The 21,416-nt window shown below is 40.2% G+C and overlaps 1 protein-coding gene and 1 long non-coding RNA gene across 6 annotated transcripts in view; one reads left to right on the top strand and one right to left on the bottom strand.

Annotated features, from left to right (window-relative positions):
• Positions 1-4,424, bottom strand: part of BTBD9 (BTB domain containing 9) — a 404,299-nt gene extending 399,875 nt beyond the window's left edge. For 4 of the 5 annotated variants that reach the window (XM_077754863.1, XM_077754865.1, XM_077754866.1 and 1 more), the window contains exon 1: positions 4,414-4,424. The gene's annotated coding sequence lies outside the window, so the exon portion shown is untranslated. Of the gene's footprint in view, positions 1-4,166; positions 4,215-4,413 lie in introns of those variants that run through there. The other variant, XM_077754864.1, reaches the window with a different exon arrangement.
• Positions 4,425-4,962: 538 nt separating this feature from the next.
• On the top strand, positions 4,963-8,473 carry LOC144224051 (uncharacterized). The gene is made up of 2 exons (XR_013332890.1): positions 4,963-6,423; positions 8,316-8,473. It is a non-coding gene; the product is annotated as an uncharacterized LOC144224051 (long non-coding RNA).
• The last annotated feature ends 12,943 nt before the right edge of the window (positions 8,474-21,416 follow it).

Here is a 21,416-nt window from a genome sequence, read left to right as displayed (position 1 = left end):
TTTAATCTGAGTGTTGACGTCCACAAGATCCATTCTATCCTTTCCCGTTCTCCTTCTCCACTATTCTGGGTGGTTATATTTTCTTGTACTACCTCTATAATTGTCACTAATCCTACCACTATTAATAGCAACAGCTATAGTTATTAAGCTTTTATAAGCTAAGTAATGTGCTAATCATTGTGCCCATTCTATCTTATTTAATCTCCACAACAATTCTTTAAAGTATTATTAACCCCACTTTTCAGAAGAAATTAAGGCTTAGAGATGTTAAATAACTTGCCCAAGGTCACCTGACCCAACCAGTAAGTGAAATAGACCAGACCGCAGGTTTTCCTAATTCTAAAGCCCACAGTGTTAACTAATTCCTAAAATAGTACTACTTCCTTGGCCCTAGAGACTGTTACAATTATTCCTAAACTGTCTCATCAACTCTGGAGTAGAATTTCCAATCACCCAGTGGACCTCTCCAAACTCTACACAGGGACATGCCATCATTTCTTCTCTCCACTGCAATTCTGTTCCTTCTCTGTATTTTCTAATTTAATGTATCATAATCACCAGTTACTAAAGCTAGAGACATCTTTGACTTCTCACTCTCTCACCTCTAACTGGTCATAACATTTAGAGATTTTAACAATGAAAATTCTCTACCATCCATCCATTCCTGCTGTCCCTCTTCAGGCTCCCAGCATCTCTCACCTATACCCTAACGGGTCTCCCTGCCTCTCCACACCAATGCAGTTCTGCGCAGGAACTGCCAGTTAACTTCCTGATGAGTCCACAAGGCCCTCCACTGGCAACACAGAGGGTGGAGTGGGAGGAGGGAAAGTCTAGGCTTTTTAGAATGGAATGAAAGCCCTTCATGATTTGGCTGCAACCATACCTTTCCTATCTCATCAAGAAACAACTCATTAGAGGTGCCTGGGTGACTCAGTCGGTTAAACGTCCGACTTCGGCTCAGGTCATGATCTCGCAGTTCATGGGTTTGAGCCCTTCATGGGGCTCTGTGCTGACAGCTCAGAGCCTGGAGCCTGCTTTGGATTTTGTCCATCTATCTGTCTGTCTGTCTCTCTCTCTCTCTGCTCTTCCCCCACTTGCACACGCGCTCTTTCTCTCTCTCTCTCTCTCAAAAATAAACTATTAAAAATTTTTAAAATAGAAACAACTCAAAGTTTTCCAAAAACCCTATTAATATTAATCTCTAGCAACCGTGCTTACACTCTCCCTTCTTCCTGGAATGTATGTTTTCCCTTTTAAATGTGGCTAAATTCTACTTAACCTTCAGGGCTAAGTTCTATCCTCATCTCTTTAAAGCTTTCCCAGATTCTATCAACGTTTTTCTCCAGCCAAAGTGATCAATGCCCTCAGCATTTTACTTATTCCAAGGTGATTAACTCTTATCATAACATACCACGTTTAGGGGTTTGTCTCATCTGATGAACATGTAGTATCTCACAGGGTTTACCATGGTCATGTTCTTTATCTTCCCAGCACCCACCACAGTATCTAGCCATAGCCAGCACCCAATAAATATTTGCTGAGCTGTTAAATAACGCAACATTTGGTGTTGCAACTTTACACATGGTAGGTTAGCAATTCAGCTTCAGGTTTAATGAGCCTGAAGAATTTCATGTAACAACAAAAGATATTATAAAGACCAAAGGTTCAATACTCAGCAGCAACATCTTTAATTTTCTCAAATCTTTTTGTCAATACTTTTTAAGCATCCTTCTTCAAACAGACTCCTTTCCCAGCAAACGTTACTTGTATATTTTACAGAATCAGAGGTAACTACAAACCTCACAGAGCACTCTAAGAGATAATCCCAAGCAAAACTGTGTCACTGAGAATAGCTGGATAATTGCTTTGGGTACATCATTTCAGATTTCCAGTGGAAAGGCCCAAGCACATCAGGTAGATTTTAGAAATGGGGACAAGCGCTGCTAAGTACATAAGATTCACTCACATTAGTGAGCCATTTATTCAAATTAGTATTTGAAATCAGAAGTATACAAAACCCAATCCTAGTTCAACCATAATATACCTTAATTTTAAGGATAACACTTATTCTTGTCTAAGACTATTCTAATTCTAACACAACTTCCACCCCTCCCAGCAAGCAGGCCCTATCCTGTTATCAGTGGGTGCTTTTAGTCTTAACACTTTCCCTTCCCACCTGCTAAACCTTCTCTCTCCAAGATCTCCCTCAGAGACCTTCAAATCCACTCACCAGACATGTAGGTCTCCTTAATATCTTCCTCATAAAGCACATTCACACAATTTTCTCAACATGATTTCTCACCTCCTCTCTAATTCAAATTTTATAGCTCTTTAAAGTCCCAATCAAACCTTACCTCTTCCAAAGCATTCATTAACTCGGTCCTACCTTTTCTAAATTTCTACTGCTCTTAAAGTATAGCACCTCACATAGCACTTGTTTACACAATGCCTCATTTGGTTTCAAAATGATTTGACATACATATGCTCATACCTTGGCATACACATGGCAAACTATTTGCTCTTTTTTCTTTAAAGTAGGTTTTGCTCCCAGTAAGGAGCCCAATGTGGTGTTTGACTCACAACCCTAAATCAAGACCTGAGATCAAGAAGCACACTTAACCGATTGTGCCCAGACTATCTGCACTTTTTTAAAACTTACTTTATTTTTATTTTTATTTTAGAGAGAAAGAGAAAGCATGAGCAAGGGAGAAGGGCAGAGGGAGAGAAAGAGAATCTTAAGCAAGCTCCACGCTTAGCGTGGAGCCCTATTCAGGGCTTGATCTCATGACAGTGAGACCTTGACCTGAGCAGAAAATCAAGAGTCTGACGTCGAACTGACAGAACCATCCAGGTGCTCCCAGTCTATCTGCTCTTAATCAAAGTAAGCCAGGTTTCCCATGTCATTCGTACCCACAACCCTCCTCCCACATGTAACATGATTTGGGGTGGAGGGGGTACATGTACTAACCTTGATAGACTAAGCTAAATTCATTGATAAACACTCATACACAGTATAATACATAACAAATACCTATTGTATGCCTACTCTGTGTCAAAACTTTTGTAGGTGCTGAAAGATAGGGCCATGAATAAAAAAGGAATGGTACCTGTCCTAAAAGCTAATACAGTCCGGTGAGCAAGAGACAGATTTTCCAGTACACTAAGTGCTACATAGCAAGGTTATTATTGGTTCCAAGACGTAAGCACCTCAGGCAGCAAGCATACTTTACAGATCCTTGGTTATCAAACTGAACCAAAAATTCTAGAGCTGAATGAAAGCTTTCAAGTTATTTTTCTTCAATTTTCTTGCACAGATCCTGATTAAATTTCAGTATAGTCTACCTCTGTTCTAGGCATCACATTAATCAAAGTCAGAAAATACCAACTTCTTCCCTATCTCCAATACTCTTTCTCCCAAGAAAGGCAACTATAACCACCACACATGGACCCACGAAGGGAGCCAGCCCATTGAGGGCACTGGGCTGATGATTTGCTACACCTTCGCGCTCAGGCTTCTCTGACCACCACCATTTTCCAGCCCACACGGTGAACAGAATCTGTGTTTTCTGCCTTGAAAATAGCAAGTCTGCACTACTCATAAGGAAAACAAAAAACAGTGCCTCCATACTCTTTCGGCCCTAGTAATGACAGAAGCACAACAGGGTTCTGAGAAACAAAACAGCTGATTTGAGTCGACAGTGAAGTGAGAATTTAGGATGGATATCTGCCCCCTGGCCTTAAAACCTGTAGCAACAATGCGATAGAACGCCCAGTTGTATGCAAAGTTGTATGCGTGCACGAGGCACGTGCACATACGTAAGAAGTTGGAAACCCCAGGCAACAGGTTAACCGCCCCCTATCAGTACTGACAATCGCCTTCCCCAGGTCGTGGGTGTGTCTGACGCCGCACGCAGGCACTGATTCACAACTCTCTCCATAACAACCGGCTCCTCCTCGGAGCCCAGCCAGGGCAGGGGCGAGAAAGGGCCTAGCAGGGCCAAACTTTCCGAATCCCAGCCCTACGACCCCGGTTTCCCTCCTCTTCGTCGCGGTCAACCTCGTCTCAGGCAGGCTGCGAGGCTGCGCTTGGAACCTGGGCTTCTCCTGATTCCGACTCCCCTATCCGGGAGCCTGGCAAAGCCACCCCAACGCCCCCAGACACCTACTTCCCACTACACCTTCAGGGACCACACAGTCTCCACCGGCACCTCGCTGCCGCTCCCCGGAGCGCCAGCGCCCAGGAACTGACCCTCGCCAGCCCCCGTCTCCGCTCCTTCCCCGCCCCCGGAAAAAACGACAGAGGGGCGTGGAGCGGCGCGCGCGGGTGCTGTGGGGGAGCGCGTCTCCGCGCCCAGGGCCCGCGCAGCAGGTGCGGCCAGGCCCCACCTCCCCTGCGAGGTCCCAGCTACTCACCCCAACGATGTTCCTCTNGCCTCCGCCTTCACGCACACCGCCGTGGCCGCGCACGCGCCTCTGCGCGCTGGCGTCACTTAGCAACCAGTTGGCAGTTGGTGGGCGGGCGGGCGTGATCCGAGGGTTTAGGGCCCCAAGATCTTAGGCGGGTTTTGCGCCGTTTTCCCACCCGCCCAACCCGTCGCCTTCCTGAGCCGGGGGCCCCAGGGTGTGGCTGCCCTGTAGGCACCTGGCTCCGGGTAAGCACGTCACCGTACGTCACTGTATGGCGTCACCGATCGCGTCACTGCAGATGGGAAGGTCCCCGTCGCGAGGTTCCAGAGCAGCTGCCTTGTCCAGACTGGCGCGGATCCCAACCGCCACTTCTGCGAAGTGCAGGAAGGTTATACAAGGAGTGGAACCAAAAGGGGCCGAGGTCGCTGTTAACGCGGAAGACTGCTGAGTGACACTTGTTAACCCAGCAACAGGGAGTGGTGAATCGAGACTTGAATTCCGTTTCCTCATTTTATAAATGAGGTAACAGTACCCATCTTGCCTACATTGAGGAATTGTGAGGCTAGGACAAAATATTGTATGCGGAGATTCTTTGTAAAGTATAAAGTCCACTAGACTTTAAAATATTTTTGTTAGAAGGCAGTCGAGCAAGAGCAGATGACGGCCTGGACTTCGGAGTCAGACACGAATTTCAAGTCTGATCCTGGCTGATGTTGGATAGTCAGTTTTGCTTGACGCTTGGGCAAACTGGGGTACTAGGGTTTGGAGACTAACCAAAAAAACATAATTTCAGGTAAAGGATGTTTTATGAGCAAAGGTATGGAAGTGAAAACGGGAAAGGTTAAGTCTTGAGGCGGAAAACCAGTATTGAGACCATTGCTGTATTCCAGTTAAGCGATAAGAGTCTTAACAACGGTATTGGCAGTGGGAATCTAGGGAAAGGAATGGACGTGAGTGCTATTAAGGTGGTAGAATTGACAGTACTGAGCGGGGGATACGTGAGTAGGCCAAGTTTCTAGTATGGATGCCGGAGTAGATGGTGGAACAGGTGGAACCGTTTCACAAGATGAGAAGATGAGTCTGGGTTATCCACAAGTCTCTGTACTAAGTTAATAGATAGTGGTGTTGACAGTCTTGAAGGTTGATCAGATTTGTGGGATGAGACGATGATGAGTTCAAATATAGATATATTTGTGGGGGAAACCATCTCCACTCATAAGGTCTCTTTCCAGGTGAAGTGAATCCATTAAGATAACACTCCTGGCCTCTCACTGCGCATTCTCCAGCTCCCTCCTCCCTCAAGCAGTAACTTCCTGATTGATGAATGTAAAAGGGGAAACCTGGGGCGCCTGAGTGGCTCAGTAGATTAAGTGGTTAAGTGGTTAAGCATCTGACTGTTGGTTTCAGCTCAGGTCATGACCTCACAGTTTGTAGGTTCAAGCCTTGCATGGGCAGGGTGCAATGCTCTAGTGTTCTCCTGTTCTGAAAGACCAGGACCTGGGGTGAGTTTGAGATGCCTGGTTCAGGGTTACAAAGTTAGTAAACCTATTTAATTTCAGAGGTTGGCATTGTGAAGCTCACTGTCCACAGCAGTATCAGATACCAGCTTTGCCAGTTGTATTATACAGAGTAATGTCCCCCCTCCCCAAGGATGTTCATGCCCTAATCCCCAGAATCTGTGACTATGTTCCCTCCCTTACATGGCAAAAGGGACTTTGCAGATAGTGATTAAGTTAAGAATCTTGAGATGGAGAAATTATTTTAGATTATCTAGCTGGGCTTGGAGGCAGGAAGGTCAAAATCAGGGATAGAGCTATGATGATGGAAACAAAGGTCAGAGAGAAAGAGAGATTTGAAGAATCTGCACTGCTGGTATTGAAGATGGAGCCGAGGAAGGCAGACAGGTCTGGAAGATGGGAAAGGCGAGGAAATGGATTCTTCCATAAAGCCGCCAGAAAGAACGCAGCTCTGCCAATACCTTGATTTTAGAGCAGTTCTGATCTCCAGAACTCTAAGGTAATAAATTTGTGTTCTTTACTAAGTTTGTGGTATTTGTTACAACAGCAGTAGGAAACTAAGACAGTCAGTAATAAAGATGATAGGTAGTAGGTCTTCTGCCACATTCTCCTTTATCTGAAAAAGAAGGGTGCAAGTTTCTCGGGTTCCCTCAAAGACTCTTGCATTGTGACTGTGACTTGATGCAAGGAACCTCCGTGTCCAGAGGAAAACATTCAATAAGCAGCTGAATTACACAGATCTATGAATGAGGAGAGAAGTTGAGTCAAAATAGTCAAAAAAGTTGAGTTAGAGGACATTGACTTGTAATTGGTAATTTAAGTCCTAGGCATGGATGAGATGAATCAGAGAAAATCTAGAAGAAACAATAAAAAGGACCAAGGAGTACAGTCCCAGGAAGCACTGACTTTAAAGGGGAGTGGCCGAGGAACAGAAGCCCACAAAGAAGTCTGAGGAACAGTGGCCAGAGAGATAAAAGAGCTAAATGAGCATAATGCCTCAAAAGCCAAGGTTGGAAAAAATTGCAAGATGGAGGCGGGGTCATCAGAGTCAGAGATTACAAACAGCTTAAGTATATCAACAGCTGAAAAGCACTGACTGGATTTAGCAACACAAAAATGATTGGTGACCAATAATAATGGCTTTAGTAAGGTAGCGGATATAGACATCAAATGACTGGGGTCTGAAAGGCAGGTCAATATAGTGTATTGGCCTTTGGACTGATGGGAGTTTGAGACTCTAGTCTTGGTTCTGGCAATTAACTAGCTAGATAACCTTGGGCAAATCACTTAACTTCCAGGCTTTGGTTTCCTCTTGTACCGAAGGAGAGATCAGGCTGAGTCTATGATTTTCACATAAACTCCTAGATAATCCCCCCAACTTTATATTAGACTCGTTTGCTTATAACAGCATACTTCAAATCCTACTTGGCATTAAAAAAAATGAGAGCTGTGCTAAACCAATGCTGATCATTTAACATTCTTCTAGGTAGTTTTGTTGTGATTTGAAAGATAATTTATGTACAACTACTACTCAACTAACACTGTTTAACTGGAAAAAATGAACATACATGAAAGTTGATGCAAAGAGGAATTTTTTTTTTTTTTTACTTTTCTACCAAATCCAAGAAGAAACCACTAGTTGTTATACTTCCATGCTCTGTTACATTTGCTTATCTAATTCTCATATATTATCTCATTTAATTCTGCGACCATCAGCTTATTATGTCACCAACTAACTGACATTATATCTCTGTTACAGCAGATGAAGCTACAAAGTTTAAGTAATCTGGTCAAGGTCATACTAACAACAGTTAAGTAGTACACTAAAATTTGGACCCAGCACAGGCATCCTCCTTCCAGAAAACCTTCCCTCAGGCCCTTGGTTTAAGTACCCTTCCTCTGTATTATTATATCATGTGCGCACCTTTATTTTAGCATTTACTGTAATTATGGTGATGCTTACTCTGTGCCAGGGCCTGTTTTAGGTACATAATAGGCATTAACCCACTTGAGCCTCATAACAGCTCTTTGAGATTTGTGATATTAATCACAATACTATCACAATACTATAAGTCAGGAAATACTTTTACTGATTTTCACACAATTAATAACTGACGGGGCCAGCATTCAGCCCTAGGCGGTGAAGGTCTAGAGTCCATGCTTTTCACCTCCAGGCTGCTACCTTTATACCAAGCACCCCCTGCTAACATTGAGGGATTCTAGATGATATAGTTTCAGGAACTCATCAATGCAGTTACTGTAGGAATGTTAATTGTGTGTAATATTGCTTTGTATTCCATGTTAAATGAATACAAGAGAATTTTTTCTTAGGCCCCGATGTCATGAAACACTTGGCTACACTTGAGTAACTGATACGTTTTCTCCTTATAGGCAATGTGAATTATATAACTGGCTGTTGTCTCCTTTTGCTTTGACTGCCAAGAAGCTCTGAGTAAATTTGTGGCTCAGCATTAGCAACTGGGTTGGCCTGCATGTCTGTATTCTGTTGGCTTGAAATTTTTCAAAATAAAATGTTGGGGGGAAAATCATCTAAATTCTTCTTTATTTTCTAAATTTTTGACAGTGTACATTTATAATTGGGAAAAGCAAATAAAAGAATGCTTTCATCAAATGATTTCTCGGGCTTTTCTCTGTGTTTCAGGTTAAATTCCATGAGTTCAGGGGCACCTGGGTGGCTTAGTCGGTTAAGCGTCTGACTTTCGCTTAGGTCATGATCTCGCAGTTCGTGGATTCGAGCCCCGTGTCGGGCTCTGTGCTGACTGCCAGCTCAGAGCCTGGAGCCTGTTTCAGTCTGTGACTCCCTCTCTCTCTGACCCACCCCTGCTCACGCTGTCTCTCTCTCTCTATCCTAGAAATAAATAAAAAATATTAAAAAAAAAATTCCATGAGTTCAGTGTAGAATCCTAGTTCCTAGGAAACCAGGACTTCTTCATCTCTTGAAAGTCCAAATCAATAGAATTTGTGTTCAGACATATCAGAAGGTATTTCAAGTAGCCTGTAAGAATCAAGTTGTGGCCCTCCTTGTTTTGTAACCTATAGCTAAGTAATTTGAAACCACTCTTGGATTATTCTGACATATGCTACCTTGCTTTAGAGATGGAAAGTCAATTATCTTCCTTAATGCTGACATTTTATTATACTGGTCTTTAATGTACAATTGATTTTGTGGTTTACCATTGGCTGAAAGAATGGATAAAGATCACCTGCCCTAAAATTAAATAATTATTTTGGTACATGTTCTCAAGTTTTATTGCCTTAGATCCAGTAACTTAATACCAGATTCATTTCTTTATTTAAGAGTATATCTTGCAAGTATTTCCTGCAGGTAGATTTACTGGCTGATCACTTTACTAAAAGCCATACATTTCAGAGGAGCATTATTCAGATTTTTCCATAGTCAATGTGAACAACCAATAATTTCTTCTTTGAAGATTTTTCAATCTAAATCTTCATTGTCCAACAGGGCATTCAAATACCTAAGGGGTGAGTAAATGCTCTACACTCAACACAACAGATTGTTGCCAAGTGGTGATATGAGCATCCAGGGTTGCTTGACTTGAAATCTATTGATCTCTAAGTATTGGTAACTAACATGAACTTTGTCAAGACAAAACAAACAAAACAGACTTGTATGTGGGCTTGCAGACCCTCTGCTCCATTGAGTGAAAGTTTATGGACTCAAATACTTACTAAATTTTCTTATTTTTAAGGAGTTGTTTTTAAAGAAAAATCCTGGATTCCCTCCAGGTTGTCACTGTTCACCATCTTGTAAAGAGAAATGTTTCTATGTAGGTGAGAATCTCAGTGGGACTTCTTCACAAAAAGCTGTCAACCACCTGCTAATTGGATTCCTGAATTCTAAACAATATGAATCAGCCTTTAGTCAAGTACAGAATATTAGCTGGTCCATAAGAAAACTACATACATACCTGATCATATTATCCTGAGCTCGTATACACAGAAACCTTCTTCACCCCCTACCAGGAACCTTTTAATGACTTGTCTTTTGAAAATTGTGTCTTTACCATACATTAAGGGATTCTGGAACAGAGAGCTCCACAGAGCCCGCTAGTACTTTTACTGTAGGGATGTTGTGCAGTCATTTTATGTTTTCCATGGAAAAGCCCATGAGAGAATTTTCTTTCAGAGCCAAGTGTCATGAAATGCTTGGATACCCTTAAATAACTGAATAGGTCTTCCTTACAGACAAGTAGATTATATAATTGGATGTGTTTTCCTTTTCACTTTGGCCAACATGAAGCTCTGAATCAAGTTTTGGTTCAATGCCTACCTGCATTCTAATTTGTTCCCTGGTCCTAACCTACTTAAATTTGGGTTTTCTACTGCTCGGACTGCATGCTATGTATAATTGCACTGGCCACTTCAATTGATTGTGGAAAAATGTAAAGAAATGAATGACAAGCATTTAATGATGACTACCTTAAAGGTAGCCACTTGCCCTTCAAGCAGAAGTTGAAACTTATGTTTCTTCCATGCTGATAACAATGTCTTGTTTATAAGGTCTCTAAGGTTTTACTTCAGCTAAATAAAGCTAGAAATATGAATTATTTTCAAGGAAGTTTTAATGTCATTGCATATCTTTACTATGTCATTCTTTTAATTTTGATTTTTTCTTTTTGATGGAGATAAAGTAATGATTGGCAGACATAAGTAGGAAACTTCAAGTCCCTAATTCTCTAATTAAATATTTTCTCAGAACTTCTCTCAGTATATTCTTATAGTAAGCCAGAATTTTTGTAATCTAATCTAAATCATATTCTTGGCTTAAATTCCTTTCTACCTAATACAAGGTAGATCTAATACAAGTGATCACTAATACAAGTGATCTGATTTGTATTCACTGATGTATGTATATACACATATATGCTTTAACTGAAGGTACACAGATCTTTTATTTTTTTTAAATAATTTATTGTCAAGTTGGTTTCCATGTAACACCCAGTGTTCATCCCCACAAGTACCCTCCTCCATGCCCATCACCCCCTTCCCATCCCCCCCCATACTGATCAGTCCTCAATTTGTTCTCAACATTCAAGAGTCTCACATGGTTTGCTTCCCTCCCTCCCCCCCCCCCCACTTCCCCCTTCTTCTTCCCCACAGTCCTCCGTTAAGTTCCAAATAATCCTCCCATATGTGCAAACATATGGTAGCTGTCCTTCTCTACCTGAGTTATTTCGCTCAGCATAACACCCTCAAGTTCCATCCATGTTGTTACACATGGCCAGATTTCATTCTTTCTCATTGCCATGTAGTATTCCATTGTATACATAAACCACATCTTCTTGATCCATTCATCTGTTGATGGACACTTAGGCTCTTTCCATGTTTTGGCTATGGTACACAGAAAATCTTAAAGCAGAATTCATTATTGTCTTAATACATCTTTCATATTTGTTAAAGGTAGAAAGGCAATTGAATATCCCCATAACAATTAGGCATTGCCATCAGATAATGTGTCCATGATGTAATATTTTGATCTTATAATTATCTTGAGAATAGGACAATAAGTGTACTTTGAAAGCGTAAGGTAAGAAACAACAAGTGTTGGCGAGGATGTGGAGAAATGGGAACACTTGTGCACTGTTGGTGGGAATGTAAGTTGGTACAGCCACTGTGGAAAACAGTATGGGGTTTCCTCAAAAGATTAAAAATGGAACTACCATATATGATCCAGCGATTCCACTATCTGAAGAAAACAAAAACACTAATATAAACACATATATGTGCTCTCATGCTATTTGAAGTATTATTTAAAATAACCAACATATGGAAACTAAGTGTCCAAAGGATGAATGGATAATGTGGTATATATGAACAATAGATATTATTCAACCATAAAAAAAGAATGAAATCTTTGCCATTTGCAACAGCTTGGATGGACCTTGAGGGCATTATGCTAAATAAGTCAGACAGAAAAACAAATACCATATGATCTAACATAAATGTGGAATCTAAAACAGTAACAACAACAAAGACAAGCTCAACCATATAGAGAACAGATTGGTAGTTACCAGAGGCAGAGGATGGAGAGTGGATGAAATGCGTGTAGGGAGTCAGGAGGTAGAAACTTCTTATAAAACAATGCATGGAGATGGAATATACAGCATGGTGGCTATAGTAAATAATACTGTATTGCATATGTGAAAATTGCTTAGGGAGGAGATCTTTAAATTCCTCATCAGAAGAAAAAAAAAAGTGTAAAATAAACAAGTACAATATACCACAAATTTTGCAATTGTGTTTTGTCATTTCTTAATATACCAGGAACCTCAAAGAATGGAAATAGCGCAGGCGTGTTTCCTGTTTCAGTATTTATTCACAGGGTACCATGCACCAGGCAGAGGGGGTACAGAGATTGAAGATACAGTTTTTTGCTCACAAGGACTAATAGTCTAAAACTGTGCCCTCCAATATGGTAGCCTCTAGCCACATGTGACCTTTTGCCTTTAATTAGAAATTCAGCTCCTCAGTAATACTAGTCACATCTCAAGGTCTCAATAACCACATGTGGCTAGAGGCTGGATAGTGCATGTGTAGAACATTTCTATCACTGTAGAAAATTCCATTGGAGAGTGCCAGTCTATAGGAATTTCAGACTAAGAAAGGTCATGTGTTAAGTGTGTATAAGAATGACCTGGGGCGGGACACCTGGTTGGTTATGGGTCCAACTTCAGCTCAGGTCATGATCTCATGGTTCATGAGTTCGAGCCCCATGTCAGGCTCTGTGCTGACAGCTCCGAGCCCGGAGCCTGCTTCAGATTCTGTATCTCTCCCTCTCTCTGCCCTTCCCCCACTCTCTGCTTCTCTCTCCTTTCGCTCTCTCTCTCTCTCTCAAAAATAAAAAAAATTTGAAAAAAAAAAGGAGTGATTTGGGGCATGTCCAGTCTCACTGCCAGAGATTTTTTTGTTAATGTTAAGTTTATTTATTTATTTGGAGAGAGACAGAGAGAGGGAGCAGAGGAGGGGCAGGGGAAGGGGGAAGACAGAATCCCAAGCAGGCTCTGCACTGACAGCTCCATGTGGGGCTCAAACTCATGAACTGTGAGATCATGACCTGGGCCTAAACCAAAAGCCAAATGCTTAACCGACTCAGCCACCCAGGTGCCCGAGAGATTCTGATTATGGATATTGTGAGAGTCTTTAACAATACCTCCAGATGATTTGATACAGAAGGTATGCATATTTCATTGAGAAAAATCAATTTAGAGTCAGTGGGAATAGCCCAATAAAGGGATTCTGTATTTCCTACCTAATGACATCTGGGTGCTTAAACCAATTTCAATTTGATTAGGAGAGTGCTAGAACTATATTCATACCTTGAGAGTTAATGGAGCGTTGTACATCCATTACATATCTCAAGATATATCAAAGATTATTATAAATATCTTTACTTTTCATGTTCTCTCCAGAGTCATTAGAAGAGCTTCTGTCCCTTGTCTTTTCCAGCTTCTGGTGGCAGGCAGCCAGCATTCCTTGGCTTGTGGCTACATCACTCCAGTCTCTACTGTGATTGTCAAATTAACTTTTTCTCTTCTGTGTCAAATGTCCTTCTGACTTTTTCTTACAAGGACACATATGATTGCATTTAGGGCCCACCTAGATAAGCCAGGATAACATCCTCATCTCAAGATCCCCAACCTAACCACATATACAATGACCATTTTTCCAAATAAGTTACCATTCATGGGCCCCAGAGAGTAGGACCTGGTTATTTCAGGGAGCCATTGTTCAGCCAACAGCAACACATTTATACTTACTTTTATGTACTTAGAGAATGGTGTGGAAGGAAAGGTATACATCAACTTTTTAATGTAAATTTCTTCAAGATAGCTGTAATTGGAGGAGGAGAGGGAAGCTATTCACTTTTCTGTATATTTTGTTTGTTAAAAATAATAAAGTAGACAAACTTTAAAAGGAGAAAGACGAGGTGCACCTGGGTGTCTCGGTTGGCTCATTTGGTTAAGCGTCCAACTTTGGCTCAGGTCATGATGTAGCAGTTCGTGAGTTCAAGCCCCACATCAGGCTCTGTGCTGACAGCTCAGAGCCGGAACCTGCTTTGAATTCTGTGTCTCCCTCTCTCTGCCCCATCCCCCACTCACACTTTGTCTCTCTCTTTCTCAAAAATAAATAAATATTGAAAAAAAATTTTAAAAGGAGAAAGAGCAAAAATTTCAGCTAAATGCAAACAGAAAGAAAGTAGAGGCAGCAATATTAAGTTCACATATAATGGAATTCAAGACCAACAGCATTACACAGAAAAAGAAAGGATATTTTGTATGATAAAAGCCCAAGAAATTAAGATCTGTTATAAACCTTTAATTATCAAACACTATCGTAGCAAACTATAGAAGGCAAAAACTTTTCAAAAATAAGATTTTTGTAAAACTACAATTTTATTAGGGGACCTTAACATATGTTTCTTAGGATTTATTGCATCAAGTAGACAAATAAGAGGAAGAGGAAGGGGAAGAAGAAAAAGAGGAAGAAAGAGAGGAGGAGGGGGAGAAAAAAGTAGTGGCTGTGGAGGATTTTAATTAAATTCTCAGTGACTTTGATCTAGCATTTGTAAGTAGAACTTAGTAGGCCATAACAGAAGATACATACTGTTCTTATCCAAGGAATAGTCACAAGAGTCAAGCATATGCTTATTCACAAAGAAAATTATAGTAAATTTCAAAAGGAAGAAATGATACACTTCTCATTTACTAGCTAGCCACAATGCAATAAACGGCATCTAACATCAAAAGCTGTACTATGTGACCAAAATAGTTCTGAGGAAAAACTAATATTTTTAATTTTCATTTTAACAATACCTCTTTTTTTTTTTTTACTTCCACTTTAGTTAACATACTGTGTTAAGTTAGTTTCAGGTGTACAATATAGTGATTCAACAACTCTATACATTACTCCGTGCACATCGTAAGTGCACTCTTCATCCCCTTCACCTATTTCATCCACCCCCCACCCATCTCCTCTCTGCTGACCAGTTTTTTTCTCTGTAGTTTAGAGTCTGTTTCCTGGTTTTTCTTTTTTTCTTTGTTCATTCGTTTTTTAAATTCCACGTATGAGTGAAACCATATGGTATTTGTCTTTCCCTGACTTACGTCACTTAGCATTATGCCATTCACATTGTTGCATATGGCAAGATTTCATTCTTTTTATGGCTGAGTAATCTTTCTGTGTGTGTGTGTGTATCACATCTTCTTTATCCATTCATCTATCAGTGGACACTTGGGCTGCTTCCATAATTTGGCTAGTGTAAATAATGCCGCAGTAAACATAGGGGTGCATATATCTTTTCAAATTTGTGTTTTCATAGTCTTTGGGTAAATACCCAGTAGTGGAATAAATGGATCACAGGGTAATTCTATATATAATTTTTGGAGGAAACCCTATACAGTTTTCCACAGTGGCTGCACCAGTTTGCATCCCCACCAACAGTACAAAGGGGTTTCCCTTTCTCCACATCCTCACCAAAACCTGTTTTCTTGTATTTTTTATTTTAGCCGTTCTGACAGGTGTGGGGTGACATCTTATTGTGGTTTTGATTTGCATTTCCCTGATGATTAGTGATGTTGAACATCTTTTGTGTCTGTTGGCCATTTGTAGGTCTTTGGGGAAAATGTCTATTCAGGTCTTCTGCTCATCTTTTAATTGGACTATTTGGTTTTTTGGGTGTTGAGTTGTATAAGTTGCATAAGTATGTATTTTGGATACTAACCCTTTGCCAGATATGTCATTTGCAAAGTATCTTCTCCTATTCAGTAGGTAATCTTTTACTTTGCTGACTGTTTCCTTTGCTGTGCAGATGTTTTTTTTGTTTTGTTTTGTTTTGTTTTTGATGTAGTCCCAATAGTTTATTGTTGCTTTTGTTTCCCTTGCTTTAGGAGACATATCTAGAAAAATGTTGTTACACTCCATGTCAGAGAAATTACTGCCTGTGCTGCCTGTGCCAGGTATTTATGGTTTCAAGTCTCACATTAAGGTCCTTGATTCATTTTGAGCTTATTTTTGTGTATGGTGTAAGAAAATGGTCCAGTTTCATTCTTTTGCATGTAACTCTCCATTTTCCCCAACACCACTTGTTGAACAGATATTCTTTTTCCCATTGCATAGTCTTGCCTTGTTTGTCATAGATTAATTGACCATATCATCATGGGGTTTTTTTCTGGGCTCTCTATTCTGTTCTGTTGATCTATGTGTCTATTTTTGTTCCAGTACCATGCTGCTTTTATTACTACAGCTTTGTGGTATATCTTGAAAACTGGGATTGTGATGCCTCCAGTTTTGTTCTTTTTTAAGACTGCTTTGACTACTTGGGGTCTTTTGTGGTTCCATAAAAATTTTAGGGTTATTTGTTCTGGTTCTGTGTAAAATGCTGTTGATATTTTGATAGGGATTCCATTAAATCTCTGGGTTGCTCTGGGTAGCATGGGCATTTTAACAGTAGCATGGAACATCTTTCCACTTGTTTGTATCATCAGGAAAAAAACCGAATATTTTTAAATGCACTTTTCAGATTTGAAAATAGTATTGACAAGTAATCACTCCACTTAAGAAGTTAGAAAATAAAACAAACTAAGAAATTTGGGGGATAATGATAAAGAAGTGTGCCAGTCAGTTATTGTCCACAAAATGCTGTGTAACAAGCAGTCACAAAAATCTCAGTAGCATACAATAAGCACTTATTCTTGCTTGTGCAGATCAGCTAAGGTCACTATGTTTCAGGCTGTGGGACACCTGGGATGGCTCTGCTCCATGCATCCCATGCTGGGCTCTAGGCTAGAAGGGCAGTGGCTGCCTGGAACATATTCTTCTCAGGGTGATGGCAGCCAAAGGATTCATTTTACATCAAAAGAGGTGTAGCAGTAGACACATGTCCACAGAACTCACAAGATCTATCACATACTGCACCAAAAGAATGATTCTGAACTTCCTACTTAAATGGCATGTGGATGCCTGAGACAGTTTAAATTTGATTTGGAGACATAAGAAGCTGCTGGTATGAGAATGTGATGACAAGCTCTTCTGAAGGTGTAGCTGACGTGTCCACTTGGAGATATAACCCTGCAATGATGAGAGGCCATCTGCCAGAGCACATTATATACCCTAAATCAAGTATCATTATCATTATTAGCGCTGTACACCCAATAGTCATTATATGGGTTCAGAAACCAAGGAGTGGAAGTGTGAGCAGCCCCTGCCCCCCACCATTGCTTGGTTATTCACTTGGCGCATCTGTGCTTCCTATTCCTACAGATCTCGGCCCTGCTTGTCTGGAGGTCCTTGCTCCCAAATCAAAGGAACACTGATTTAAGAGGTGGAGTCTTCAAACAAGTCCTTCAGGTGTTATAACTTGCCACTAATAGCCCCAAGTAGGGTAGTTATTATTGCTTTTAAACCCATTTTACTCTTGATAGTTTGCTTTGCTGTTGTGCTGTAGTTGTTTTGTGTACTTTTCTCCGCAAATTATAACATTCGCAGTACAGGATCCCTGTTGCATACTTCCAGCCTTCTGGTTCTATGAGAACACTTAATATTATTGATTGTGTGCTCCAAGACATGCTGAGCACACTATAATAATAAAATAATAATTAGATATAAATCCTTGTAGGATTTATAAATCTCATATAAATCCTTAAAGGATTTATATCCTATTATTCATGTGACATGATATTTTAAAATGTTAACTTTTCTCCCAACATTTCTGTGACTCATGGCCCTTCTCCACTCAGGCAGCTAGAATACAGGCCTTAGGGATGTTACGAAAGAAAAAAAGCCTTTGACTTTCAAAAATCTAAACCTTTATGCTGTGAGTCATGAGGAGAGGGGTCAATAGGGAGAACTCTGAGACCTGGTGAATCCCCAAGAAGAGGGTGTACCTTCCTCAGCACCTGTGGGTTAAGATAAAGGGAAATCAGAGTCCTGAGATAGATTATCTGCAGATCTGAATGGAAAAGGGTCTTTTTTTTTCCCCTTGGCTTTCTAGGTAGAAACCCTGGAAGTCAGCAAGATCCCTGAAGAAATGGCTGTGAGAGATGTCTAATAGGTAGGACCATATATAAACCTCACGAGTTAGGTTCCCCGTGAAAACATCCCCATGTGATGTAAGAGCTGCAGAATGACCCAGTGCTCCCTCGGTAACTGTTACTGATGAGAAGTCTTACCCCCCAAGATTTCCCTGACATGGCATGGAAATCTCAAAATGGAAATAGCTGACATAATATGGAAATAGCAGAATGAAATAGCAAGGGAGGGAACAGACCTGAGAGAGCCCCAGCAGTAAGAATGAATGATGGTCTAACAGCAAGCCACATAGATCTATAACAAAGGACCAAACAGGATACTTGACATTTTAGCAAATGCCAACAGAATGGTTCTCCTGTGGAAGGTCAGATGCTCACGCTCCTCCAACTTTCTAGACATTACAGGAATTTAAGATTTTACCTCAGAGAAAAGCAGCAGGAAGAGATCCTGAATTTATTGAGATTCAGTTTCCACAAACCCCGCAGAAAATGGAGCCTTTAAATTATGTGCCAGTAGAATAAAAATTCCATTTCTTACACACCTCTGAGTTTGTAGATTAGATACAAATCCCTTATATCCGCTGCTACAAATAATGAGTGTTTTACTATATTTATAATAGTGGGAGAAAAAAATCATATTTTTGTAAATATAATTCTCTGAGATCAGTGGTTTTAAAAAGAAGTCTGTACAACAGTGCTTCTCAAAACTATTGTGCACGCTAATTGCCTGGAGATCCTTTGAAAATAAAGCTTCTCATTCAGTAGGTCTCGGGTGAAGCCTGAAGATCTTAATTTTTAACTACCTCTCCAGGGATGCTGATGCTGCTGGTACATGGACCACCCCTGGGAATAGTGAGGCTGTTCAGTACACTGGTAAAATGATTACGTTGGTCCCCCAAATACACTGACTAGCACTTTCTCAGATAAACACAGATGGCGCTCATGCTCAAAGTGGGCCATAGACTTGAGGTCCAATTTTAGACTACATTTTTTAATAAATTTTTTATGCTTATTTTTTTTTTACTTATTTTTAGAGAGATGGAGACAGAGGATCCAAGAGGGCTATGTGCTGGCAGCAGAAAGCCTGATGTGGGGCTCAAACTCATGAACCGTGAGATCATGACCTGAGTCAAAGTCAGATGGTTAACCAACTGAGCCACCCATGCGCCCCAAGGATCTGAACATTTTAAAGTCCTGGATGACTCTTGAAACCTAATGCAAAATTGATGTGTCAAAAGTTTGGATTAGGTCTATGAAAGTGCCTGTTTCATTTCAAGTACAGCAGTCCTAGGTATTGCCATTAAAAAAAAAATCTCCTGTAATCTTTGCTAATATTGATAGGACTCAAATCAATGCATCTATAGTAAAAATTCTCTTAACCCGTTTCCACTTCACAGATTATTGCATTAATCTGACTTACCATTTCCTCAGTAAAGGACTGATGCCCTGGCAGTCTGAATAACTATAAACAGTTGGTCACGCTCTCAGACACCTGCACACTTCCACTTACCTAATGAGTTGTGTGCTTACCGAGTCAGTCATGTCTACTGACAGACCACATGTTCAAGACAGTTATTCTCATAATTATAAATGTATAATTTAATGAAATATATAAAACAATAAAATGTTTATATAAAAGGAAAGCTGAACACCTGAAGAACTCTGAAAGATAAAAAGCTAAAATGACTTAGTCCTGAATTAGAGGCAAAACATGTGAATAAGGAGGAAAGCATGAAACTATGGATTCTGAACTCAGATTCCTTTGTAAATGCTTTAAGTTCATACTCCACTTTAAAGAAACTAGATTTTAGATCTCAGACCAGTGGTTCTCCACAGGGCATTACTGACCCCTAGGGGTAGTTTTGGAAACTCGTGGGGCATTTTCAGTTGGGTTTCACAATTGGTTCTTAGTGGATGTGGAACGGGGGTGTGAGATATCCTGTATAGGCCTGCCCAACTCTGAAAAGTCTCACTGAGTATTCAGACAGGCAAAAAGCTTGGTTTTCCCTTCAAGGAAGTGGGCTTCATATATTGATTTCCTTCCATGGAGCACAGTATGGAAAGGTGGTGGGTGGAAACTGACTTCACAGTAAAGAAATGACCAAAGCTACCTCAGCCAAGTGATCAAGATTAACATCATCACTGATACATTGTGTTGATAATGTGCACCCTTGATCAGATGTGCTGAGAAGGGCACTTTACCTCTATAGGCTTTCTCAAAAAAACCCATAATCCCAGTTTCATTATGAGACAAAATTCATATTAATTAAATCCCAACTGAGAAACACTGACTAGTTAGCACTCTCAAAACTAGCAAAATTCTCAAAAATAAGGAAAGTGTGAAAAGCTATCACATCCTACAGGAGTCTAAGGAGACATGACAACTAAATGTAGTATCGTATGCTGGATAGGATCCTGTAACAGACAAAGGAAAGTAGCTGAAAACTAAAGAAAGGTGAATAAAGTGTAGACTTCAGTTAACAATGCAGCCATGTAGGGTTCAGTGGTGACAAATGTCCCATACTAATGTAAGATTTTAAAAATAAAGGAAACTGGGTATGGGATATATGGGATCTGTGCTATCTTTACAACATTTCTGTAAATCTAAAACTATTCTAAAATTTTTAAAAATGTAAAATACAAATGTGCACCTGGTAGATAAGTCCTGGGTATCCCCACACAGGATAGTGATTAGAGGCAACAACACTGTATTATAACTTTCAAAGTGGCTAAGAGACTCGATCTTAATTTTTCCCACCACAAAAAATATTTATGTGACCTAATAGAGGTGTTAGCTAGCCTATTAATCATACTGCAATATATAAATGTATCAAATGGACACCTTAAACTTACACAGTATGTCAATATTACTTCAATAAAAAGTTATAAACCCACCTTTGTATATTATCTGAGCCTACAACTCCTATTTTACTTATTTGTTACTTATATAATTTTAATATTCACACTAGGGACAAACTCTCCTACCTACAGAAGGCATATTATTCTTTTCTTCAAAACTTCAGCAAGAATTTGATCACCATTTTGGAAAATGACATTTTTAACAGTAACATTATTTGTGTTCACTGAGTGGCCAATAAAACATACATGTTATCATTATGCATTACATGTAAAATTACAGCTCTTTATGAATCATGAATTCAATCTTTATTTTAAAATACCCAATAGTGTTGGGAACCTGGGTGGCTGAGTTGGTTAAGCAATTGTCTTCGGTTCAGGTCATAATCTCACAGTTCGTGGGTTCGAGCCCCACACTGGGCTCTGCACAGACAGTGGAGACTGCTTTGGATTCTCTCTCTCCCCTCTGCCCCTCCCCAACTCACGCTTTCTCTCTCAAAAATAAACTGAAAAATATTAATATATTAATTAATATAATTATATATATAATAAACTATACAATAGTGTA

This window comes from Crocuta crocuta, unplaced genomic scaffold (assembly GCF_008692635.1).
Source record: "Crocuta crocuta isolate KB4526 unplaced genomic scaffold, BGI_CrCroc_1.0 scaffold132, whole genome shotgun sequence".
NCBI lineage: Eukaryota > Metazoa > Chordata > Mammalia > Carnivora > Hyaenidae > Crocuta > Crocuta crocuta.
Note: the sequence above shows the minus strand (reverse complement) of the source record. Positions and strands in the feature narration are given on the sequence as shown.